General features: G+C 42.8%; 2 protein-coding genes across 3 annotated transcripts in view; one reads left to right on the forward strand and one right to left on the reverse strand.

Annotated features, from left to right (window-relative positions):
- Nucleotides 1-5,196, reverse strand: part of IL1RAPL2 (interleukin 1 receptor accessory protein like 2) — a 483,744-nt gene extending 478,548 nt beyond the window's left edge. The window contains exon 1 of one of the 2 annotated variants that reach the window (XM_081847998.1): nucleotides 4,775-5,196. The gene's annotated coding sequence lies outside the window, so the exon portion shown is untranslated. Of the gene's footprint in view, nucleotides 1-2,904; nucleotides 3,010-4,774 lie in introns of those variants that run through there. The other variant, XM_081847999.1, reaches the window with a different exon arrangement.
- Nucleotides 1-27,672, forward strand: part of LONRF3 (LON peptidase N-terminal domain and ring finger 3) — a 499,535-nt gene that overhangs the window by 238,979 nt on the left and 232,884 nt on the right. The window lies entirely within an intron of this gene.

The following is a 27,672-nucleotide window of genomic DNA, read 5'->3' on the forward strand; positions in this document are numbered from 1 at the left end:
CCTTCTTCCTTCTTCCTTCTTCCTTCTCCCTTCTCCCTTCTCCCTTCTCCCTTCTTCCTTCTTCTCCTCCCCCAGACAGGCCAAAGCTGGATGGGTACCCACCACCGCAGCCTACGCCACACCACAGCCACCCTCTCCCCCCCCCCCCAGCTGACAGGTGTAATTTTGATTGTTACTATGTTTTGTAGTTTTATGTGTTTTTATATTGTAAACCTCCCTGTGATCCTCAGATGAAGTATAGAAAATGAATAGATAAATGAAAACAATTCACACTTTCCAAAATGCTCTGAAAACTGAAACACAGCCATCTTTCTGTGATGCTATTCTCCAGCCAAGCAGCATATACAAAACTTGTACAAAAACATACAGCCTAGGACAAAGTGTGTACAGAGGTACACATATTACTGAAAACATAGAAAAAATGCATTACATTAAGCAGCTGGTCCAAAATGTGAACATTAAACAAAATTACAGACAAACCTGTCTGTTAGGAGAAATTGCTGGTGAGTTTTCATACTGATCTCCCCCTGCCCCCCAGGAAAGAATGTGAACTGATGTAGAAGAGAAAAAAGGAATCCCTGTGTCACTACAGATCTGCCTACCCACACCCACACCCCGCTAAGGGTACCAGGCATGGCTTTCCATTACTGCTTTTAAAAGGGAGTTTAGCAAACGTTAAAAGATTTAGCATCCCACAACATTTTAAAACATAAAAACTTCAGGGACGTTACTCAAAGACCAAATATATTCTACTGAAGGGGGGAAACCCTACATATGATTAATGCCATTTTCATACCAACCCACCCCCCGCCAAGCACTGAGCTAGTGACATGTTTTGCACATAGAATTTTTAATTTTAGCAAAATGCCCCTTCACCATGACCCTCTGTGGCTCTAAGGCGGAAATATTGGTATACTTTCAGCTTCAAAATGGGGTGTCGGTGATCGAAAGGGATGCAATAATATAGAATTCAAAAAAAGACACAAATACAATGTCCTCTACACAGACCTATCACTGCTCCTAGCACTTTGCAGAGTACTGCAGGCAAAAGAAATATCCCTGCTCCCAGGGAGTTTTATATTCTATGGTTCCATGAAATTAAGCTTCATTCCATTTATAGCTTTGGATTTAAAAGATTACAACTGCAATCCCATCTGCAGTTACCTGGGAGTACATCTCATTGAACTCAATAGGACTTACGTCTGATTGGACATGTATAGAGTTGCACTGTACAATTCAAAGAGCTGATGGGATTTGAAAGGATATCTATGAAAGAGAACAGCAGTCAGTGTGGTTTTCTCCAAATATTGTGGGCTCCCATCAGCCCTAGTCAGTATGGCCAGTGGTCAATTATGATCAGAGTTGTCATCAACAACATCTGGAAGGTGCCACCCCTGACTTGGGAAGCAGCTTCAGTAAGAAGGGGAAACAAAGGAGGAGGATTATATCCCTTCAGCCATTTTTAGTTTAAGGTTACCAGACGTCCCCGTTTCCCAGGGACAGTCCCCAGATTTACAAATCAGTCCACATACAAAATCAATTGAAGTTGAAAAGTGTCTCTGGATTCATTGAAAAAAAATTGGTAACCTTATTTTAGTTCATGCCGTAAGAATACCGTAATTCTGCTTCCAAACCATTAGACAGAACCAGCTGAAGAGGTCAGGCATTGGTTATGCTTAGCAGTTTACAGAAATTATAATATCTCCATATTGAAGTGTGAAGATCTTCTGCAAATCTTATACACAGTGGAAAGGACTAAAACTGTAATGAGTACTTGTTCAAGCATTTGTGCTATATAGGCACACTTGTATTTATATAGCATAAGCCCATATACTGTTTCCAAGCATTTCACATCATTTATTACAGCAATGATAGTACAGTAATGCACCACAACCCAGTAAGAAAGGATTGCTTGAAGTCACCTCATGAATGAGGAGGTGTAATTTTGAACTAGCAGTTTTCTCTCTTACCACTACACTAACCAGTTCTTTCAGGCTAATTGCATTGCAATCTTTAGTTTCACTTTTCACACAAACCTGCCTTTCAACACATCACAGCACACAAATGTTTTATTTCATTTTATCTCATCCTTACTCAATATGGCATAGGTGTCTCTCCCTGACACCCAATTTATTCATAACCAAGCCTGCAAGGTAGGACAAGGCTCTCATCAGCTTCAGGAATTTTGAAGCAAAGGGTGTGTTCACATCACCACCTTAGAGGGCAGTGAAGCTGAAGGTTTCTTTCCCCAGTTCATTTCGCAACTCTTCCCACACCCACACATAAAGCTGTTCACATCAGCACAACTTCATTGGAGTCAGTCCTTTTCTGTTTGCGGACACACCAGGGGCGTTGACACATCGGGGATGTCTTTACCCTGTGCAAAGTGTGTCCACAAACTTGGCTAGATGTGAATTAAGAATGGCTTAAGGATTCCAGCTGAATCTAAGCACGTTTGAGCAACAACACATCAAACAGTAGCACTTTATTTTTTTAAAAGTGCTGGATTAACATGGGTTAAAAATCCAGCAATGGGAACATGGTGTGGGCACAGAAAATGGGGGTCTGAATGCAGCTGAAATCTCCCCAGTCCAAACCTTGACACTCATGGATGGGGAACCTTTGACCATCCATATGTTGTAGTTCAACTCCCAGCACCCCAGATGGTCCACTAGCAATCAGCTGACAGGCTGGTGAGAGTTGGGAGCCCCAGTGACAGGCCACAGGTTCCCCAGCCCTGCTCTCTTCACAACTATGCCACCCTCACAACTACATACACTTCCAATTCCTTCACCTGGCTTTGATACGGATCAGAAATCGACAAGTCCTTCCCCTCCTCTTCTGCCAGGAGATTCACACTCTCTACAGATTCTCTCCCAAGTATTGCTTCCTACCTCCACTTACCTCTCTGATGGATCAGCCAGCAGCAAAAGTTAGAACTGGTGTTTTCAAACACCAGAGTCTGCAGCCAGGCAGGCTCCTAATCAAAGAAGTTATCGCAAGGCAGAAATCAATGTTCTCGCACCAGCCTGCCATCCCCTGGGCAAGAGACTCATTGACAGTGCCAGTTGCTGGTTTACTTAACTTCTCTGTTGACAAACTCTCCTTTTTTTTACAGGGAGGGAGTTTCTGGGTCTATCGGAATGGACCCAGACTACTACCCCACTACAATACAGTTTGTCTGCAACCATCCTACTGGAGCCAAAGAATCACAGATCAATATAAAAGCCATTTATTCCCCCACCCACCCTGCCCTGCAAAAAAACAAAAAACCAGAAACATAAGCATTTTAGGGCTCAGTAGGTCTAAAATGCCCAAGTTTTCAGATTCCCTGCAATGTTTTAGTAGGCTGGATAGATCTGATATTGATCTCATTTTGATCATTATTATTTTAATATTGCATTAATGTCTGGAATTATTATTTACAGTATCCTGGAAGCCATGTTTGGATAAATGTTGAGGGGGTGTGCGTGTGTGTGTGGAATTAGATTATTATTTCATGAGCAGCATCTATGTATCTTCGGGGGGCAGGGGGGACTGGCAGGATCTATGAAATCAGCTGGGAGAATGTTGTCCAAGACGATACAGGCTAAGTCTGATCAAAAGGAGTGAACTATATGTCCACAGAGGTCACTCTCACCACTCTCCATTCCCTTAAGCAGTAGGATAAACCCATAAAATCCATCCCCAGGGGAGCTTGAGCGTATACAGAAAATCTGTCTTAGCAAGTTCAAAATTTCAAGTGGGGGGGGGGAATAGAGAGGAATATATATATATATGCACTTTGGAATCCAGGAAACATTCAACAGACTTCCAGTAATATTAAGGGTGAGCTGAGGCTGCACAAAACACATGTGGCATGCTTTTAAAAAATGCACCCTGCATTTAGTCCATGCAACACAGAAGAGCTCAGTGGAAGGAAATTGATAAGCGAGACAGAGGGTCACACTCCAAAAGTGAACTACTTAAATATATGGTGGTGAACATCAGGGGGCTTTCCAGGTGATTATTCACCTCCACTAGGACTGCCAAGTCTTTCCCCCCCCCCCCCGCCGCCCTCTGCAACAGGGTTCCTGCTCCTTTTCAACACCTGTGTATCAAGCAGAAATTCGGCAGGTGAAGCTCTCCACAGCATTCAGGTATGGTCCTGGAACAAGCTCCAATAATTAACCATCTGCTTGCGACCCAGCTGTCCAAAGCACAGGACCACCACCACCAACCCCTGCTGCCAGGCAGCCGGAAACCAAAGCACGTTTGGGCCATTTAACGCTAAAACTGACCAACGGAGGCAAGAGCAAAAGTATACGGCATTTGGTCGTGCAGTGATTCAATCTACTTCCCAACAACAGATGAGGGTGCAGTTAATAACGTCCCTACAAAAAGAGAGAGACGGAATGTGACAGGCAGTACCTAGCCTGCTTTGTAACCACATATACAGTACTCTTGCTTTCAGGTGTAAGAGGCAGGTCTGGAGGACTCGGGAATAAAAGGAAAGCACTCTGCGCATTCTCAGGGGTGCTGAGGTTTGTGGTTTTTTTCCACACAGGCTGAGCCCTTGGGTGGAAAACGGGGGCCGGGAAGGGAGGCAAAGCTCACAGTTCCCAGGGGGCTTAGTTCCACCTTTGCGCCTTGTGTCTGAAGAAGAGTTTGGGAAGCCCAGAGAGAATGAGCCACATGCAGAAAAGCCCATAAAACACACACAGAGAGAGAGAGAGAGAGAGAGAGAGAGAGAGAGAGAGAGAGGGAGAGACGAAAGCCATGCAACACATCTTACCTACAACCCACACAGCGGGGACCTCACAGGTAGTGGCGCTCCATCCCCGTACTCTTTGCAACAATCCACTAGAAGTAGTATCCGGATGTCCCCGCTCCCTAAGGAAACACAGGCTCACATCCCTAGCATGCCAGGAGAGAGAGAGAGAGAGATAGAGTCCTCTCTGGGTTGAAGCAGCGTGTTGTTGTTGTTCCCCCTTCTTCAGTGGCTCGAGCTAGCCGTGAGAAGGAAAGGAGACACCTCCGGACTCAGCAAACCCCAGAAGTGCCTCTGAAACCACGCGGAGTCCTCCCTTTTTTGCCTTGCCTTCTCCCTTCACCTGAACAGGCTCTGGTCACGCGATTGGCTTGACGACACATCCACGGGTGGAAGGAAACTTGCTTCACCTTCCCTGGGCATCTGTCAATCCAGCAGGACTCAGGAGCCCTGGATCCGTCTCTTCTTTCCAACCCCCTCCCCTGCTCCCGCCGCCACCCCCGCCGCGCTTTGCAGAATCGAAATAGGAAGGTTTGCTGTCTACACACGTTTAGGTCCTCTGGTTGATTTGGGTTTTTGCTTTTGTTTGTTTGTTTGCTTTTTGCGTTTTGTTTTTTGGCAAACGACGAAGACACCTAGAGGGGGAAAGTTGCCCCCAAGAAAGAAGGGAGCTTTAGAAAAATCCTATTAGTAGGCGCAGAATATAATAAAGAGTTCAGTTCGCGTTCTCTCTCTCTCTCTCTCTCTCTCTCTCTCTCTCTCTCTCTCTCTGTCCCAAGTGGTACTGGGCATATCAGATTCCTATTCGGAAGTGCTCCAAAAAATCCTATCCAACTGCTCCCGCAAACTCTTGAACTACCTCTCCCCAGACAAGGGTATTGCAGGGGAGATGGAGAAACGAAATAGCTGCGAGCAAGTCTGTCCTCTTTTCATTAGAGAGACCGAGGGTGGGGGAGGAAATCGTCCCTCCTAGAGGTTCTGGGTTTTTTTTATTTTGTTTGTTTGTTTTTAAAGAAAACCCGCTCTCCACCCGCCCCCTCCATTCACAAGGCAAAATGTCATTTCGCTTACTTACCTTTCGGAGGGATCAGCAAAAGAGCTGCGTCGCTGCACCGCCGCCTGGTGGGCAGAGTAGAGATAATGCGCTTCCAGGATTTCGTACACCTAAGCGTTTTGCGTCCGCGTTGCCTTAGTACTGTAGCTTGTGCCAATCCGGAGCTTGGATAGGAATCAAAAAGGGAAATTCCCCATCTCTCTTCCCCAATGCAACCATCCTTTTCTCTCCCCCCCTTTTTTTATATAAGAGCGACTATCAGACAGTAACATTTAGGTTGAATGTCAAAGTGGGGCAACCAGATGCAAAAGAGGAATATGCTTTTGCACTTTTAATAGGTACACACCTATTAAGAGGGACGCTTTGGCAGGTGTTGTTTGTCATGCCTGTTGAACTTTCCTCTTCCACACACCTATTATAAACGCAAAAGCCCTGTCCACCTTTGCATATGTCCAAGTATTTTGGTTCTGTAAATTCTGCTTTTGATACACAGTTGGCTGGTGAAGACTGGTCCGTTAAAGCAAATGGGCCACTGCCCCCCAGCCAGCCGCCACCTGCCTGCCTTCTCCCTTACATACAGACCAAGCATTGCCTGTCAGCTTCCACCTCCTTAGCGTTGACCATTGTAGGACCCATCAGAGAGGAGGAAGAGATCAAAACTGGAATTCGTTGGGCTTGCTTGTCTCTGGCTTTGGCTCCATCTACTGATGACTTTCCTTCCTTTCTACCCTTCCAGGCACAGCGGGGAACCAGCTATGGCCACCCCTGTAGCCACCCCAACCCCTATGCTGATTTAAACAGAAGTTAGGTCCTTTGAATGAAATTTGCTGCACTCCCAAGTAAACATGTCTGGGTATGCAACTTTGCAGACCAATCCTAAGCATACATACTTGGAAATAAGGATCCACTGAGTTCATTGGCATGTACTTCCAAGTCTAGGGACATGGGTGGTGCTGTGGTCTAAACCACTGAGCCTCTTGGGCTTGCCAATCAGAAGGTCAGCAGTTTGAATCCCCTCAATGGGATGAGCTCCCGTTGCTCTGTCCCAGCTCCTGCCTACCTAGCAGTTCGAAAGCATGCCAGTGCAAGTGGATAAATAAGTACCACTGTGGCTGGAAGGTACGTAAATGGCATTTCCATGCAGTCTGGCACTCGCCCGGTCCTCTGGTTTAGTAATGCTGGCCACATGACCTGGAAAAGCTGTCTGTGGACAAACACTGGCTCCCTCAGCCTGAAAAGCAAGACGAGTGCTGCACCCCATAGTTGCCTTTTACTGGACTCAATTGTCCAGGGGTCCTTTACTTCCAAGTAAACATGCAAGGGACACAGGTGGTGCTGTGGGTTAAACCATAGAGCCTAGGACTTGCCAATTAGAAGGTCAGCGGTTCGAATCCCCGTGACGGGGTGAGCTCCCAGTACTTGGTCCCTGCTCCTGCCAACCTAGCAGTTCAAAAGCACGTCAAAGTGCAGGAAGGTAAATGGCGTTTCCATGTGCTGCTCTGGTTCGCCAGAAGCGGCTTGGTCATGCTGGCCACATGACCTGAAAGCTGTACGCCGGCTCCCTTGGCCAATAAAGCAAGATGAGTGCTGCAACCCCAGAGTCATCCGCAACTGGACCTAATAATAATAATAATAATAATAATAATAATAATAATAATAATAATAATAATAATAATAATTTATTATTTGTACCCCGCCCATCTGGCTGGGTTTCCCCAGCTACTCTGGGCGGCTTCCATAAAAACCAAAAATACACTTAAATATCACAGATTAAAAACTTCCCTGAACAGGGCTGCGGAAGAGGACTGGACCAGCTCCGAGAGGAGAGGGCTATCGATGACTCTGGGCTCTGCCTCCCCCAGGGGTCCCTTTACTTTTACCTTTACACATTTCGATAATGCATACCTTTTATATTTTGAAGAATTTCATCATTTTTGAAGTAATTCACACATTAGAATTGTTTTTATGTATGTATAAAATAAATAGATTGTTGAGTTTATTGGAAGTTACATTTTACACACACACACAGTGAAAATGCACCTAATTTTAAATCTTATGATCACTTCTTACTCTTATTTAGAAAATGGTATTCATTTTACTAGTGAGCTATGGCTGATTAAAAAAATGACCATCTGGAGCTCAGTACTGCAAACGAAAGGCAGAAAAAAGCTAAGGAGCAAGGAAAGCCAGAGGGGTTCTTCCTGAAATACCTTTGTACACAACTGAAGAACAAGACTAGGGCTACACTCTTGCTGAAACTAGCAATGAGGGAGCTGAACATGGTGCTTCTACTACAAATGATAGAAACTCGAAGACAGAAGTTTCACAAACTGGAGACATTTCTAGAAAACACAGAGAGGAAAAAAGAGGATGTCAAGAAAATGGAGAGTACTGCAAAGTCTTGCAAAAGAAGATGGCATTGTGCCTGTCTTGAATTACAGTGACTCTGCTAACTAGCCGAACTATTGCAATGATTGCAATAGCTTGTAATGCAACATGGGCCACAGCAGGATGCATCGCATGGCTTCCCCCAAGACTTAAAATATATATATCAAAAAATTCTCCATTACAAGAGGAGACTAGCAAATGGTGAAGAAGTGTGCTGTCAGTGGTTGATATATTAAACTTCAAAAGATATTTTCTTTGTGTGGCAAGATGTTCACTAAAAAATAAAAATAATGCATGATCCCTACAAGAAACAGGTTCAAAAGTCTGGAAGAACATTGGAACAATTCTGTATTCAAATGAGAGGAATACTGACCATTTAGAAAACTATCAGACCTGGAGAGAACTTGAATTGTGCTTATCTAAGGAACGATGAAAATCTTGGAACACTTGTTTGCTTTGGTCAGAGTTCTTGGCATGCAAAGCTTGGCATTCCTTCTTCATGAATGAAGAAGAAGAGAAGAGTTTGGATTTGATATCCCGCCTTATCACTACCCGAAGGAGTCTCAAAGCGGCTAACATTCTCCTTTCCCTTCCTCCCCCACAAGAAACACTCTGTGAGGTGAGTGGGGCTGAGAGACTTCAAAGAAGTGTGACTAGCCCAAGGTCACCCAGCAGCTGCATGTGGAGGAGCGGGGAAGCGAACCTGGTTCACCAGATTACGAGTCTACCACTCTTAACCACTACACTACACTGAACATTTGCACAGATTTAAAGATCAATAAACACTGGTTCACTACCTAGGAAAAGATATCCAAAAATGAGCTTATACAGTTTCTAGCCAAATGAATTTACACAGATTCTGCTATAAAGTAGAAATTTTTAGCACATGCAAACTCAGCCAAATACAACTAAATTATTCTGGACTGGGCACCTAATGTTAGTCATATTAAACAACATCTTTTTTTAAGCCAGTCTTGCAAGCAAGCTACCACAGACTAAGGAAACTGATTTAAATTCATCTACAAGTGACCAAGGATTACCTTGCAGGCGGCAGGTGTGACAAGAATTTGCATAGGAAGAGGCATGCAAGTGAGATTTTGATGTGCCTGAAACTGAAATTTTTAAGAGATTTGATTTTAAATATCACAGTTCACAAGACTATTCAAAATGATTTTAATATTTCTTTTTCAGTTTTTTTTATTTTGTATTTGAGGGGGGAATAACCAAAGATTGTTCTATTACTTATTATTGCTATTTAAAATAAATTTTGCAGTTTCAAGTTTTGTGCTTTTCAGACACACACACACACCCCATATGTCTATGTTTGAAAATCAAAGCTAGTCATTTGGGGCCGGCGGTACAAATAGCCTAGGGTGCAAAATAGCCTGGCACTTGTACCCCTTGCGATGAGAGCTGTAGGGTTTAATTCTGCAGGATGCTACTCATTGAACAGTTCCCTCCAAGGAAGCCCCTTGTGGAAAGCCAAGCATTCTACTCTGCATGGCACTGCTTCAGGGCTTGGGGAATCAGGCAGGAATGAGAGGTCCAGCAGGAAGCAGGCAGGTGGGAACTTCTACCTTGTCCCAGGAAGTCACAGCCACTCAGGTGTGACTTTCAGTCTGTTCACATGTCTAATAATAATAATAATAATAATAATAATAATAATAATAATTTATTTATTTATACTCCGCCCATCTGACTGGGTTTCCTTAGCCACTCTGGGTGGCTTCCAGTAAAATATTAAAATACAATAATTCGTCAAATATTAAGAGCTTCCCTAAACAGGGCTGCCTTCAGATGTCTTCTGAAAGTCAGATAGCTGCTTATTTCCTTGACATCTGAAGGGAGGGTGTTCCACAGGGTAGGTGGCACTACCGAGAAGGCCCTCTGTCTGGTTCCCTGTAACCTCACTTCTCGCAGTGAGGGAACCACCAGAAGGCCCTCGGTGCTGGATCTCAGTGGGCTGAACAACAGGGGTGGAGACACTCCTTCAGGTATACTGGGCCGAAGCCGTTTAGGGCTTTAAAGGTCAGCACCAACACTTTGAATTGTGCTCGGAAACATACTGGGAGCCAAAGTATCTGATGTCTTCATCTCCTCCACCCACCAGCACCACCCATCAGCCCCAGATCCCTCTGTCCCATCCAACCAGCCTGCAGCAATCCAGAGGTAACTGAACCCAGCTCAAGCAATGCCTAGATCCCCTCAGATCTTTGGTACAGCACTCTGACCTCAGCTGAATCCAGTGCACAATTACATTGCAGCATTAAAAAGCAGTCATTATGCATATGTATTTGAATGTAAGGATCCGCTGGTGGCATGTATTCCCAAGTAAACAAGCATTCAATCCACTAAAAGAGACCCCTCACATATCAAGAGTCCCTGAAGTCTGTGGGTGGATCTACACATGGGGGGGGGGAATGCTATAAATGAGCCAGAAATCAAATCGTTATAATAAAGGAGGAGGCACTATGGAAAAATCTTTTAGAATTTTTTTGTGTTCTCTTGCGCCATCTGGTGTTGCATGTTTATAACATTCAAAACACTGTTTCTTGACTAATGTAACTGAGTCTTGTGTTTCATAAATTCTCCCTGAGACAAAACAATGGAAAAAAGATAGAAGTGCAGATGAAACTCTGGTAGAAACTTTAGAACTGAGATCTGTTAATTAACTGTTGCCCTCTTCTCCTGTGAATATGTGACTATTCTAAATAGAAACAAATAGAAAAATAAAAGCAGGTCTATTTTTACTCAAGCTGAAATTAATGGACCTAAGTTAATCATGTCTATTAATTTCAATGGGTCTGCTCTCAGTTGGGATACGAGCCGCAATGTGTGACTCCAGCCCTCCATGTAACAGGGAGCCTTTTAAATTCAGACAAGTTGAAGGACATGAAAAATATAGATCTTTTTTTAAAAGAGCACTTTAGCAATTCCAGGAGTGTCACATTGGTGATCACAGAAAGATTCTCCTGTATACAACAAATGAGCAAAAAATATTGTAGAACCAGAGTGAGTCAGAAGAAAATCAATAAAACAGCCAATGTTTAGTATCTGTATAAATCTTTCAACTAATTAGAAAGGCCTTGTGAGTTGGCTATCTTCATATGATCAGTTTTTTTTTCTCTCTCTCTCTTTATACCAGAATACTGGCAGTTTTAGTAACCATGTATAATATTTGACACTGGAGCTGGGTGTTCATTTCTCGTGGCACAATTATGGCATAGAAGTGACTTGCTTTAAATTATGTATCAAGTCGCTTGCGAAAAGCCACTTTTTAGCTGAATTAAGCTATTAGAGGTACCAGCATAGAACATCCCCTGGAAGTTCAAAAATATACAGCAAAGTGAAATTATACTTAATGATACCTTTGATTTATATTTTAATTTTAAATGACCTGATAAAGCACTATCATTAGGCAAATTTTAAGCTTTTTCTAATAAATCAGAAATACCTCTGTGATTATACTTTGCCGTAAGAGACAGCTACATTATGCATGAAATGAGAGGCTCACTACCAAAAATGGATTATTCTTTTTTTAAAAAATAAAAACCCCTCTGTATTAAGTCCTCACCTTTGCTTCATTTCAAGATGAAGGGTTGCATACAGCTACAATTTTCTCAGAGTAGACCCAATGGATTGTATCCAATGTTAGTTCTATTCCAAATAGACTTATGGAAATTAATAGACATGGCTGGCTTGGATCCATTAACTTCAATGGGTTTATTAGGAGTAGAACTTAGTTGAATGCAAGCAACTCACTGAAATTAATGGTTGTAAATTAGTCATGTTCATTAATTTCTTTACTGAATGAGTCAGAGTAAATGTGGAAATATTGGGATGAGGAGTCATTACCGAGAAGCTCAGTTCTGCTGGAACTCTGCACATGCCCTAAAAATATGTGTTCATTTTGGCTTTGATCTGAACAAAAGTGTGGCACCACTGGAAGAAGAAACCAAGAAAGCTACAGTAGTTCAAGCTAAGTATTGCCCATCAATGGGTTTGGTCGTGACCCATTGGTAAACATATTTGTCACTTCAAGTTGTATCCTTTCTTGTGGTAACTTGAAGCCACTGGTTCAAATCCTACCCTCCGGAGCAGGAGAAAACAAACCTGCTCCATCTTCCATGTGACAACCTTCCAGATATTTGAAGATGGCTATCATATCTCCTCTCAGTCTATTCTTTTCCAGGCCAAACATACCCAGCTCCTTCAACCGTTCCTCATCAGGCTTGGTTTCCAGACCCATGATAATCTTGGTTGCCCACCTCTGCACACAATCCAGCATTTCAATATCCTTCTTAAATTGTGGCACCCAGAACTTGACACAGAACTCCAGGTGTGGTCTGACTAAGGCAGAATAGAGTGGGACTATTACTTCCCTTGATCTGGCCACTCTACTTCTGTTGATGCAGCCTAGAATAGCATTTGCTTTTTTTGCTGCTTCATCACACTGCTGATTCACATTAAATTTGTCATCCACTAAGACCCCTAGAACCTTTTCACATGTACTACTGCCAAGCCAGACACACCCCATCCTATATTTGTGCATTTGGTTCTTCCTAAGTGCAGAGCCTGGCGTGCTCTGGTCCATGGGGTCACGAAGAGTCGGACACGACTAAACGACTAAACAACAACAAGTGCAGAACTTTACATTTGTCCCCAGGGCCGGATTTAGGTTTGATGAGGCCCTGAGCTACTGAAGGTAATGGGGCCCATTATATGTCCAGCTATCCTTTGTCAACAACAAATTGTCGCTGGTTTTTGTGTTGAATATATGCTATATGGTAATTTATGGACCTAATAGGTATTTAAATCCATTTGCACATGTTGCTATGCAACCAGGTCATGCAGAATATAGGCACCCTATATATGGAAATGAGCAAACCAGTGATATTTTAGGGAGCAGGCTAGCAGGTGCGGCCCATTACTTACATCATAAGAGCCTACACAACACAAAACACTGTTGCTGTATGTAGGTTTTATTTTATTTGTTTTTTATCTTATATTGTGGAAATGTACATCCAGTGGTTTTTTTCCCCTTTAATTTTTTTTGGGGGCCCCACCCAAGTGTGTGGGGCCCTAAGCTATAGCTTGTTTAGCTTATACGTAAATCTGGCACTGTTTGTCCCTATCGAACGCAGGTTACATTCCAACTATGCAAAAGGTTTCTGTAACTCTCCTCCCATCTCATATTGCCATATTCCATTCAGGTTTTTAAGCAGAGATTGGATGCTTTAGTTGATATTCTTGCACTGCAGGGGGTTGGACTAGATTCTCCTTGTGGGTATCTTCCAGCTCGACAGTTCTATGGTTCTATGATTCTACTGTACACAGGTAAAATATCACACCTGTTGCTTCACCTGAATTTTGCTGATGTCGATGTTCCTTTGGGTGTACCCAAAGGAAATGTGGCCCTTGAACTGGAATGGGTCCCCACACTTCTGCCCTGATCTAAAAAAATGCTGTTAAAAATGCAGTTCAGAGGTTTTGCACTCAAATGAGTTTCCCACCGTGACAGCATGTTGTGCAAAGGTCACCACTCTTTTCTAGTTCTTGAAGTGTTTCATTGAGTAAGAGTGAGAGAAACGGATCAAATTTCCTCTATCAAAGTGGATGGTGTGCTTTGCTCTCTGAAGAACTTCATTTCTTCTCATTATTCATGTTAACACAGAGAGGCACATTCCGACAGCGCTCTCAATGAACTCTGTCACACTGCTATTTTCTATTTTATCGTTTCTTACATTCTGCTCAATGGAACACGTATCTGTTCAGCTTTTCCCCCCTTTATATTTTTAAAAATTGGTTTTCCAAAATCTTTTATTTCTTTCACAAAGACTTCCACTATTCTACTTTGTTCATTCACGTGTGCCAGCCCACATACGTACTTGGTACATTTGGTATCTTCCTGCTCAGCTTCCTGGATCAAAGCCATCTTAATACTTCCAGGACCCATCTGCACTACACAGTGAAAGCAGCACCATGCCACTTCAAATGATTATGGCTCCCTACTGTGGTTTGTTAAGGGTGCTGAGAGTTGTTAGGAAATCCCCTATCCCCCTCTAAGAACTACCATATTTTTCGCTCTATAACACGCACCTGACCATAACACACACATCGTTTTTAGAGGAGGAAAACAAGGGAAAAAACATTCTGAATGAAACAGTGGATGTATCATTTTTGTGCTTCATGCTGTGGCCACAGACATGTGATCTGATGGTGAATTTGGGGTGACCCAATGCAAAGATCCTGAGGATCCATGTAGATCCATGCTTTTTAACCACGTTTTTGCACCATTGTAGCCCCAGGCAACAGTGGGTGCGTGATTTTTGGGGGGCAGGCTGTAGCCATGGACATGCTATGTGATCTGATGGTGAATTTGGGGTGACCCAATGCAAAAATCCTGAGGATCCATGTGGATCCATGCTTTTAAACCACATTTTAAGTGGGGAGGGAAGGAAAAACACAGAACGGACAAGGAGCACGAGAGGGGTGTGCAGAGAAGCAGCTGGCTAAGAATGCAGGAGAGGGGTATAACGGGAAGGAGGAAAGGAAGGCAAAAGTTTTCCCTCACCTACCCACCCAAGCCAGCCAGCTCGCGCTCGCGCTCTCTCTCTCTCTCTCCCTCCTGCATGTTTTCAGCAGCACGGAGCACAGAGACAACACTCTGCTTTCCCCTCTGCTTGCCTGGAGGGGAGGGGCTTTCCCTGCTCTTTGTTCCATTTGAGCAAACACAGCAAGGAAACAGAAGTGGGTGGGCAGTAAGACCCTGAGGCAGAATGCAAGAAAGCAGCCGCTTCCTCTTTTCAGGTTTTCCTTCTCCGAGACGTGCGATTTGATTTTTTGCCTGATTTTTTTTGCCTCCCCTCGCGCCATTTGGCTCCAGGGACCACACATTCGCTCAATAACACGCACAGACATTTCCCCTTCCTTTTTAGGAGAAAAAATCTGCGTGTTATAGAAGGAAAAATACGGTACATTTCCCAGCGAGCCCAGGGAAGAGGAATTGATTGTTAAACCACTCTACAGCTTTGCACAGTTCCCAGAATTCTTTGGGAACAGCTATGGCTGTTTAAAATGGAATGATACTGCTTTCAATGCATTGTGCAAACAGGGCCTCAGTTTATTCTGAGCAAAAAGTTTCAACATGGTTATTTATTTTGATTGTTTGTATGCCAATACAGTTGACTTTTTCTTCTACTTTGCCTATTTCCAATCTTCCATTTTCTCCTCAGTTGATTTATTTGCCTAAATGTCTATGTCACTCTTCCTTGACCTGTATTTAGTGCCTGGTGAAAGGAAGGGGTATGTTTTCCCCCCTCTGTCACTTGCTATTCTTTCCTCTTTCTTTAGCAGAACTGCATATAGATTCATCTCCTCTATTTTACCACTTATACAGCTTTCCCTTCATTTACACTGTATAAACCTTTTGCATTCCTGATGGTATCTCACTCTCGCTCTCTGAAAATATAAATACCTCTTTCTTTTTATAAATATTTATTTATTTCACAAGATTCATATACTGCCTGATAATTTTAAAAAGCCTCAAAGTGTTTTACAAAAAAAACATAACAATAGAATCCATAAAAAGTTAAAAAAATAACAATTTAAACCATTCAAAAATTAATTAAAATCAGCAATAAACCAAAAATCAGATTAAAACATATGTCGGTATTCTACACATCCGGATAGACTTTCCTAAATAAAAATGCTTTTATCAGGCACCAGGAGTTCCAAAGAAGTTTCATAGGAGATTTATTTTCTGATGTTTTAATCTATGTTTCAAATCTTATACACTGTACTCTTTATTTGTTCTTTGTAAGCTGCTTTGAGAAAAAGTGCGAACAGTGGGGTATACATTTGTTAAACAAAATGTATTGTTTAAAATGTGGCAAACTCTCAAGAGTCATTCATCACCTTGAAAATTAGAAATTTAGAGGGCCCTCATAAGCTGGGACCCTAAACTGCAGCTTACTTGGGTTCTGCATAAATCCATCAGTGCTGGAAGAATAAGGTCAACTTTCCCTGAGTCGTGGTCATGAGGAGGATGGTTGATTCGTCTCCTCATGTGCTTTGAATCAGGACCTGAATGACAGGACAGATGTTTGTGGGGCAGCAGTATTCATTATAATGCTGCTCAGATGAAACCTAACCAGTGTTGAAGCAACATTTGATCTTGTTGTGCTTCCTGTTGGACAGCTCCGCTATTATCAACTGCGAGATCTTAGACTTGCTGGACAGCTCCTAGTAAGGAAGACTTTGAGCCACTTAGCAGAATGACAAAAAGGGAACACCAAGCTATCTATGCTCAGGACACCCAACTTAAGTAACATAGGGAATGGTGTGAGGCATATGCATTGTTCGCCATGCTTCGTGATGCACAGTATCACAGAAATTATTGCAGCATGTCTGAATGGAAGGTCAGTATCATTCACATTGCAGTTGGGGAGCTGAAGCTGAGAAAACAGTGGCTGTTAAACCAGTTCAGATCCGTGGCACAGATCGTCCTTTATATGTAACAACTTTTGAGTCTGATAAGATTAAAACCCTTTGAGAAGAACCAATGACCTGGATAATTCAGAGCAGATTTTTATAACAGAAATTCCACCCCCACACCCCAACTATAGATTTCTGTACATTTTCTTTTCCTACTGTCATGTTAGGAACCTTGAAACTGAATGCTGACTGGGAGGAATTTGGTGCATACCAAGGTGGTAGTTGTCAGGTATAATAATTGCCACTAGTTCATAGGAAGTTCATTAGTTAAATCTCATGGGTATTGTGGAATGCAAAACATTGAGAGCTGCTGACATGGACATATTTAATACTCTCCTGTAAATAAGCTCTAGTCTGCTTTTCTTTTCTTTTTTCAATAAGCAGCTATATTGACAAAATATTCATTACGGGTTGAAGCCCATACACTGTGTTATATAAATACCTTTTACCCAGCCAATGAAAAGAAGCAAAACTTAGGCCCCCATCTGCATAGATTTCAAGCAGTCTTATACCACTTTAAACAGGCATGGCTTCTCCCCCAAGAAGCCTGGGAAATGTAGTTTGTTAAGGGTGCTGAGAGTTGTTAGGAGACCCTTATTCCCCTCGCAGAACTACAATTTCCAAAATTCACTGGGAAGACCAAGTGATTATTAAGATCTGAGAACTGGAGTTGTGGAAGGAAAAAGGCCACCAGAAAACATTCAGCATTCTTAGCTAACTACAGTTCCAAGATGCTATGGCTGTTTTTAAACTTGGCACATAACATTGTCTTACTCTGAGTTTGTCTCCCCAGTAATAACAGCCAATGTGGAGTGGCAGAGACTGGGAAACACTGCTGGAAGTACAGTGCAGAGATAATTCAATGTACCACTTACAGGTTAGTTTTGTTAGTGGTAAAGTCAACTAGCCAAAGGATCAGAGGGGTGGAGTTATTGCTTAGGAACCAGACAGTGAAGTTAGTTAAGTGAAGTAGCATGTGTCGTGCAGTTTGGGTGAAGTTTTTCCTCAGTATGTTTCTGTTGAATGTCTCTCTGCTTATAAATAAAGTAAGAAACACAAAGCCTCTCCATTTCTTTCTCCTCTAATTATGCACTGTTTTTATTCAGTTTCCTAAGTGAAAAGTTATCAGGATTTATTTTCTGTCTGAACTCCATCTGTCTTATTTAAGAGATTTTGCTAAGAAACACATGATGATGATGTTGCATGATCAGTAATTCTCCAAGACCAGGGACGGGGAATCTGGACTCAAACCCTCACCAGCCTGCTGGTGGCAAGTTAAAAGTAGGTATAGAAAGGAGAATTCACTGGATGACCAGATCCAAGTTTGGGGCAAGTATTCATTGATGACAGAACCCCAGCAGAAATTTAAACTCGCCATAATATGCGGCAAAGTGAAGCATGGAAATATAGGCTGTTAGACCTTTGAAAAATGTATTTCCAAGTGAGTTCCAAAATAGTCCCCTCTTCCCCTAACATAGCAAAAGATCAGACATTTAGTAAGTTAAAAATGGTTTACTTAACAAACTCTCCAAATGTCAGGTTCCTGTGTTTTTCCATACATCAATCAGAATGGCAGCACAGGCAGTAAAACTTAATTTTGTTCCAAAGTGCCTTACTTATTGGCATAGGAACTCAAGAGCGGCTTCTGAGAGCCATGTAGTTTGAACTTGGAGCAACCAGCTGAGACTTCCTAACATGCTGAGTTTGTCAGGTAGACTGGAGCAGGGAGACAAAGGCTTGATTGCCTAATCCATCCCAGAGTGAGCTAAGCCTAGCAGGACAGCTTACTCTATGGTCTTAACCCCTTCATGCACTAATTAAGCATGTTGGTTATATGAAGCTGGTTATCCCATATACCCAGCATGGTCAATGATCGGGGATGGTGGTACTTGAGATCTAACAACATCTGGAGGACTTAGATGTTAACAGAAACAGTGCAGAAACAGTCACAGGGATGTTCCCTGCCAAGACCTAGCTAGGCTAGCATGGGGAAAGGCTTGACTCTGTATGCGAATGGCCCATGTGGCTGCCAGGTCACTACCCAGAAATCCTGCCCTGCCCACTTAAAAGTTCTGAAGCTGTGGAAGTGTATGCAGCTATTGCTTTTCCTGTCTTTTACCCATGCTATATTCCAGGCTCATTGCAGCAAGCACAGCTCTGAGTTTACCTAATGGAATAAGTTCTTTATTTTACTTTTTTTTTAAACCAGACACTGTTGGTTTTGATCAGGCTTCCTCAACCTCGGCCCTCCAGATGTTTTGAGACTACAATTCCCATCATCCCTGACCACTGGTCCTGCTAACTAGGGATCATGGGAGTTTTAGGCCAAAAACATCTGGAAGGCCGAGGTTGAGGAAGCCTGGTCTTGATCTTGTAACTACACCCCTCCTCCTCTTGAAGATTGCCATCATTTCCAACTCATACTTACTGAAATCTGAGGAACAATTCAAGAGCGGGGGTGGGGGGGTGTCAAACAAAAAACAGGAGCCCATTCACTGCATAAGCATCTTGTTTTGCCAAAATGCAGGGGTGAGCAGGGATAGCCTTTGGTTGTATTTTTTTTTTCCTCCTCATTGATTTCTCAAAGGCTTATGACTATTGACTGTGTCCACCTTTTTCAAATTCTGCAATGTTATCCAATCCCTCAGTGTACCATAAAAGTGATTAATGCACAATATGTGGAGTGTTTTGGCTCTATGGACTGATGGCTTCATTATTGACAAAATTGCTTGCGACTAAGAGCCTGCAATTAAGACTCCATTTACTTCTGAGTAGTCCTATTAAAATAAACGAACAGCTGATAAGTGGGTTCTTGATTGCTTCTTAAAGTGATCACGCTATGGGTAGCAGGTTGTAGCTGAGCGGTAAATGTTTTGCAGGTTGAGTATTCCCAGGTTCATCCTCAGCAGTGCTATTTAAAGGGTAGAAAGGGTAAACTCACATTGCTGTAAGACCAGCAGCCAATGGAGGCTAAGCCATTAAGGCAAATTATTATTATTTATTATTAATTAAATATGTGTACCACCCTTTATCCATAGATCTCAGGACGGTTCGCAACATAAAATTACAATATAAAAATCACAAAATACATAATCAAATAAGAAAAAAAACACGAAACAAAAATCCCTACTCCCACACACATTTAAAAGGGCATTGAGTGTCAATCAGCCCAGTCTGGTTGAAGAGAAATGTTTTCACCTGGCGCCTAAAGGTGTATAAGGAAGGTGCCAGGCAAACATCCCTAGGGAGAGCATTCCACAGACAGCGAGCCACTGCAGAGAAGGCCCTGTTCTCATGTTGCCACCCTCCAGACCTTTCATGGAGGAGACACATGAAGAAGGATGCCAGAGCATGATGTCAGGACCTGAGTAGGTTCATATGGAAAGAGGCAGTCCTTGAGGCATTGCAGACCTGAGCCATTTAAGGCTTTGTAGGTCATAACCAGGGGTCAGCAACCTTTTTCAGCCATAAGCCGGTCCACCGTCCCTCAGACCATGTGTGGGGCCGGACTATATTTTGGAAAAAAATATGAACGAATTCTTATGCCCCACAAATAACCCAGAGATGGATTTTAAATAAAAGCACACATTCTACTCATGTAAAAACACGCTGATTCCCGGACCGCCTGCGGGCTGGATTGAGAATGCAATTGGGCCTTAGGTTGCCTACCCTTGGTCATAACCTATTGAACTGGGCCCAGAAACTAATCGGCAGCCAGTATGGTCAGGCCAGGATCGGTGTAATATGCTCAACCCATCTTGCCCCTAATAATCAACCTGGCCACCAAATTCTGCACCAGCTGAATTTTCTGAACTGCCTTCAGAGGCAGCTGTATATAATGGGGCATTGCCCAACCAACCCCAGTCTCCCCTCAGGCAGCCCACACCTGCCTGACTTTCCGATTACAGCCAGTCTACAATTCACATCGTACTGCCTATCAGCTTCCTCTTCCTTAGTCTCAGCGCTGCCCTTGTAGAACTCAGCAGGGAGGAGCATAGGGACAAACCGAGAACTATCATTGCCTCTAGCTCCACCTGACATTAACTCTGGTTCCACCTCCCGTTGGCCTCCTTGCCTTCCACCCTACCAGACACAGATGCTCTCATTCTTCTAAGGATGTCATATGAGGAAGGAGGGGTGGGGACATCAAGAGAGAACGGTGTTCTTTTTGAGCAAGGATGAAGAACCTTTTCCAGCCCAAGGGCCATATTCCCTTCTGGGTAATCTTCTGAGAGTCACATGCCAATGGTGGATAAAAGCAGAGGCAAAACGGTACACAAGGCAGAAAATGAAAATGTTGCCTTTTTGCAAAATTTATACACACCCGCACAGAGCCTTCCCTGTCCTCCATCCAGACAAATGGGAGACATTGTCTGATTTCAATGACTCATTCCGGCCCGGTAAAAACTCTTGGAGTGCAAATATTGGTCAGGGAGGAACATGGCCTGGGGACAGTTTTGAGGGCCATACAGAACGGTCTAGAGGGCCACATTTGGCTCCTGGGCCTGAGGTTCCCTACCTCAATTTTACCTCATGATAAGCCCTATTTTCAAATATATATATTCAAAAACACCACCATGAAAGTAAAGTTATAAGTTTAAATATAAAATGAGTTGCCCAGAGCCAAAAAGACTAGCACTATTTTCAGCAGATGAGAACCACTTGGTATTTTTCAGCCATCTGCAAGTAATGTTTACCTGAAGCACCTCCACATAATTATATCACTTCCTTCTGCCTATATTGCAAGTACCCATCTGTCTAGAGTACAGCTAACTATTCTGTTTATGATCTTAATGATAGTTGGTTTCACTCTGAAATCAAGATGAGGAACAGTAAGCAAAGATTAATATGCTTTTGTACTTTCCACTTCACCAGTCGATCCAAAGTTTCAGGAACATCTTACAGGGTCACTTCCTGTTCAGGATGGAGTACTGGGGGCTTGTGGGGTGTGGGGTGTTTATTGCAATATTTGTTTCTTGACAAACATATAGGTTGAGTAGGTGGGAAGAAAGCAGCCACAAAGGTAAGCAGTGCAAAGCTAAACTTAAACAGATCTCAAAGTCCTGGATTAAAGACCCTGTTTCATAAAAAGGTAAAGGGACCCCTGACCATTAGGTCCAGTCGCGGACAACTCTGAGGTTGCGTGCTCATCTCACTTTACTGACCAAGGGAGCCAGCATACAGCTTCCGGGTCATGTGGCCAGCATGACTAAGCCGCTTCTGGTGAACCAGAGCAGCGCACGGAAACACCGTTTACCTTCCCACCAGAGCGGTACCTATTTATCTACTTGCACTTTGACGTGCTTTCGAACTGTTAGGTTGGCAGGAGCTGGGACCGAGCAACGGGAGCTCACCCTGTCGCGGGGATTCAAACCACCGACCTTCTGATCAGCAAGCCCTAGGCTCTGTGGTTTAACCCACAGCGCCACCCGCGTCCCATAATCGTGTCTTATTTAAAGTCAGCCATTCTTGCTGTAACCTAACCAAAAAGTTAGGTCTTATGAGAGGCTGATCTTACAAAGACAAGACATAAGGATCTTGATAGTGGGCCCCCTCATAACAGTGCAAACATTTCTCTGTCCATTGGTCTTAGGGGACTTCTGCTTCATATTAAAATATGCAGTATTTCTAATGGGAGGGATTTACATCAGAGTAACTGAACTCAGAGTGTAGCCCACGTTGTATTAAAAATGAAACCATGAAAGAAAAGCCATATCTATTTTCCTTTGGTAGTTAAATTGCTTTTATATTGCCATATATCATTTGGATCTTCCATTATTTTGTCACATTAAACACTTATACTATCCAATTCTCACAGGCTTTTTGAGCTGTCAAGTATGACACAATGCTGTAGGATTACAGACTAAATGTTATGCATGGGTGAAATCCCAAAAGATGATGTCAAGCATGGGAGAAGATTTAATCAGTGTTGGAAATAGCTATATTAAAAGGCAAAGTTAAATCTACAATCATTTTTCCTCCCCTTACACTAACACCAAAAGATAACAAAGAGATATTGCAAAGATAGTACACATCAGATGTGCCCCAGTGCCTTGTTTCGTTTTGTTTGTACTTAAGGAATTGTGCCTTTGTCAAATCTGCTTCAATGTCAACTTTGTTATTTGGCAGAGAGAAGAATTCAGATTTTGTACAAAAATAAATAAATAAAGTGACACGTTTCCTTCAAGCTTATTTGAGCCTGTGCTCCATTGCATTGTCATCTAATTCTGGTAAATTCCACACATCCATAACTTAGTTACTTGGGTTTTTTTAAAATCCCACCTTTCCTCCAGGGAGTTCAAGGTAACATACATGGTTTTCCCGCTCCCTGTTTTATCTTCACAACAACACTGTGAGATAGGTTAGGCTTAAGATTTCTGAAATAATAAATGTGCTGGTGCCTTTAAACCCCAAACTGTATATTTTATCAATTCTAATGAGTCCAATACAGACTTAATGTGTAAACCACTTCTAAAAATTCTATTATAGCTGCTCATTAGACCATATCAAAGAGCTGGAAGGAGTCCTCGGGTTTTTCTTTAAATATTTGATTTAAATATTTCTTTAAATATTTGATTCAATAAAGGAATGTTTATTCTCATTACTAAGAAATTGAATTATAAATTAAGGGTACATATTTCAGAGTGTAGCTCAACCTTTGGATTTTGTCTCCATTTGGCAGCTATTTGTTACTTGTATGACAGGCCAAACACAGGGGTGGGAAATACCAATGAATTATGCCTTTATTTGGTATTTATAACATTTGCTTTGTATTCTTTCTGAACCAAGTCAGTTTTTGCTGTAACATCTAATTCACTGTGTAGTCTCTTGAGAACGTACTTTATTTTATGAGGTAATGGCTGGTTTTGTGTGTGTACTGGGGGTTTTCCTCTTCTTTTTCATATATCTTATTTCATATTTCTTATTGGGAGTTATTTTTAACTTCATAATAAAGTCTAAAGGATTTTAAAAAATAAGAATGGGAAAATATGAATCTGAGAGAAACCAAAATTGACAGATTTGCCCATCCACAGAGGAAAGGTGGGGCAGAGCTCTACCTGTACAGTGGTACCTTGGGTTAAGTACTTAATTCGTTCCAGAGGTCCGTACTTAACCTGAAACTGTTCTTAACCTGAAGCACCACTTTAGCTAATGGGGCCTCCTGCTGCCACCACGCCGCCGGAGCATGATTTCTGTTCTCATCCTGAAGCAAAGTTCTTAACCTGAAGCACTATTTCTGGGTTAGTGGAGTCTGTAACCTGAAGCATATGTAACCCGAGGTACCACTGTAGTTTTATTACTGCTTTTATTAAGTACCCACAGTACCACTGCAAGGGCGTAGGACAGGGAGAAAACTAGGGCAAAATGACTCCATTTCCAGTTACTTCCCTTGCCAGCCCCACCAGGTCCATTAGTAGCCAGCCACCATTGATTAGACAGCAATAGATTTAACCCAAATTGTCTCCTCTGATTGGTAGCAGTTCTTCAGCTTCTTGGATGGGTGCCGTCCTTAGCTCTGTTGGCTGATACCTTGGAGCAGCTGGACACTGAGCATCCCAGAACTGAACATATACACTCTACCACTGCAGGTGTGGAGGTCCACACCACATGCTCCACCATCTACAGCTGTATCTTGCCTGCAAAACATGCCATCTCCCACTGAACAATATGCCCACTTCAAAACAAAACAAAACTCATCACTGTTTCTTTTCTATGCTGAGAAAAGACCTGCCAAAAAAGTTGAAAAACATCTTCATGTATGCGACAACGGCCACAAAAGTTCTGGTAGCACAAGGATGGAAGACTGAAGAAGCCCCAACTAAAGAATCATGGCAACAAAAATTGATGGGACTATGCAGAACTGGCAAAATTGACATATAAGCTACGGGACAAGGATAACTGTGACTTTAAGGATGAATGGGAACCCTTTACAAAGTATATGAAGACGCAACAAAGCAAACTGGACTCCTTGGCAGGTTTTGAATAAACATTCACAAACTTTTTATTGATAATAATCAGCTAAATAGTTTGAGGATCTATACAACTTTGTAACATGCAGAAAACAGCATTCTTAGAGAAACCAAAGACTGGAACTGAGGGAAGTCGGGGTGGAGTGGGGTGGGGGGAGGGGTTTGTGTGGGAGGGGGGAGGGAGGAAAATTGGGGGGGGGAACAAGGATGATATGTTTTTGGATAATATGTCTTGTTATAATTTTGAATAAAAAAAAACTATAAAAAGAGAATTTATATTTTTTTAAAAAGCTAAAGCTGATTGTTAAAATAAAATAAGACCCCAAGCCTGGATATCTCAGTTGGTTAGAACATGGTGCTGGTAATGCCAAGATTGCAGGTTCGAAACCCCCCCCCCCATATTCCTACATTGCAGTTGCGTATTCCTGCATTGCAGGGGGTTGGACTAGATAAGGGTTTTCCCAAACTTGGGTCTCCCAAGTGTTGTTTGACTACAACTCCCATCACTCCTAACTAGCAGGGCCAGTGGTCAGGGGTGATGGCGATTGTAGTACCAAAACAGTTGGAGACCCAAGTTTGGGAAACACTGAACAATATGATCCTCTATGATTCTATGAAATATCACTCTCTCCAAATAAAAGATCTTGTCATCCAGTTGAGTTCTGGACAATTTTACTGAGTTTAAAGAGCAAACACAAACACACACACACACAGAGAGAGAGAGAGAGAGAGAGAGAGAGAGAGAGAGAGAGAGAAAAACCATACGGACAACCATACTGATGTTTTTCAGTCACCCTCCCCCTGAGCATCCACTGACCCTCACCCCTTCCCCACAGAGCTTAATGCTATCAGCACATCCAAAGCATATACACTGCTTCAAAACCAGCCATCGAACCCAATTTTCAAGCACACAGTACAATCCCAAGCATGTTAACACCAAAATTAAGTCCTATGGAGTTAAACGAAGTAACTGTGGGTAGGATTGCAGCCTGACTGTACATTTTACTCTGAAGTAAGAACCACTGTGTTCAGCAGGATTTGCTCATTAGTAAATTTATTTGCGGTTTAGTCCTTAACCTGTTATCCAACTTCCCCATTCATTTTAACTCCCTTATATTGATCTTGCTCACATCCAATGCCACACAATTACCTCCTGACATCTTTTTTAATGGAGCGAAACAGGACGGCGTTGCTCAGTACGAATCAAGGAAAGTGCAACAGAGAATTTATTCTAAGATTAAGAATCCCAGCACATCTGAAGGGATACATGGCTGGCATTTATGTGCCCATTGCAATCAATGTGAATAGTTAGTTATGGCTAATTTAAGTTGCATTGATTTCAAGTGCAAACAATTTACAGTGCAATTTAAACCATGTCTACTCAGAAGTAACACCTGTTAAATTCAGTAGGGCTTAGTCACAGGTAAGTGGAGTTAAGACAGCAGCCTCAGTCTGGAAGCATCCTATGGTCTTCATCAGGACATATTTGGCTACATGTGTGACATATTTGAGAGCCCATGTGGTGTGATGGTTAGAGTGTTGGACTAGGAGCTGGGAAACCAGGGTTCAAATCCCCACACAGTCACAAAGCTCACAGGGGGGGCCTTGGGCCAGTCACTACCTCTCAGCCTAACCTACCTCACAGGGTTGTTGTGGGAATAAATGGGGAGGGTGAGAACCATGTGTACCATCTTTAGCTCTTTGGGGGGAAATGTGAAATATAAAATGCAATAAATAAATAATATAATGACTAAAAATAAAGGCATCCAAATACTTGATTCAATCTATGTCTACTCAGAAGTAAGTCCCACTGAGTTCAATGCTCTCAGATAAGTGTTTATAGCATGGGGTGGAGGACGTCAGGCCCAGGGGCGAAATGCAGCTCCACAGACTTCTCTGTCTGGCCCTTATGGCTCTCCCCAGGTCACACCTCTCATGACCCCAACTTTGTACTCTCCTTGGGTATTTTTGCCTGGCTAATAATGCTTCTCACTTGCTGGTAGGGAGAGGGGCACTATTTGTCAAGAGCAAGCCAGCAGTAAATCACACGAGGTAAGTGGAGTTAACTCTTTATTAGAAGAAACGATCTGCACAGGAGTGCCAGACCTAATGAGCACAGCAACTCTTCTTCAGTAGGTCTTGCCCCTATGAAGCAGTTGCAGAGACTGAAGGTTCCCCCTCCCCACAGCTGTCCAAGTTCCCTCCTCCCCAGGGCTTTCCCCAAGCAATCTCAGACTGTGCCTGCATGAAGCCAACTTCTCCTCCACTCTCTTCATGCCTCTCCTGGTTCTCAGAGACCAGGTGGGAGGGGAGCTTTGCACAGCAGGAGGGAGAGACATCCATGACACTTCGCCAGCCTGAGTCCCCTCTGCCTCTTGTCCTCCCCCCCTCCTGCTTCAGTTTCTGCCTCTGATTGTGGACTTCTCTCTGCAGCAGACCATCCCGGCTAACTAAGCCCTATTACTTCTTCAGCTTCCAACACCTTCTCTTCCCAGTCTTCTCCCTCCGACCACTCATTGTCACCCCACCACCAGTCCCCAGTCTCTGAACCTTCTTCCCTTTTCTCCAGCTGGTTCTTCCAATCAGACCCTGACACTATTGTACAAAGGTAAAACTCACATTTATTGCCCTGATCATTTTTGTCACTGCATGTCCTCCAAAGGGTTGCACAGAAGGGAATTTGACCCTTGAGCTTAAAATAAAATAAAATTAGAAGGTTCCCCAGTCTTCCTGTGATTTGTTTTAAAGCCTAATGCCCGCAAAAGCTCTTCCTGGTGCAGCAGAGGCCTTTCACGCCTCTCTACCAGTAATGGGGAACATGAGGCCCATCAGATGCTTTTATTTATTTGCGTCAACAATTTATATAGCACTTGTCTACAATTATCTCTAAGTGGCTTACAAAGATATAATGCCAAAAAGCCACAACTAAAACTATAATTAAAATTCATGCTGGAATAAAAACGAAGTATTCAGTAGGTGCTGGGAATTCTGTGGGGAGGGAGCTTGTCTGACCT

Source organism: Podarcis erhardii (assembly GCF_964252035.2).
Source record: "Podarcis erhardii genome assembly, chromosome: Z".
NCBI classification, from domain to species: domain Eukaryota; kingdom Metazoa; phylum Chordata; class Lepidosauria; order Squamata; family Lacertidae; genus Podarcis; species Podarcis erhardii.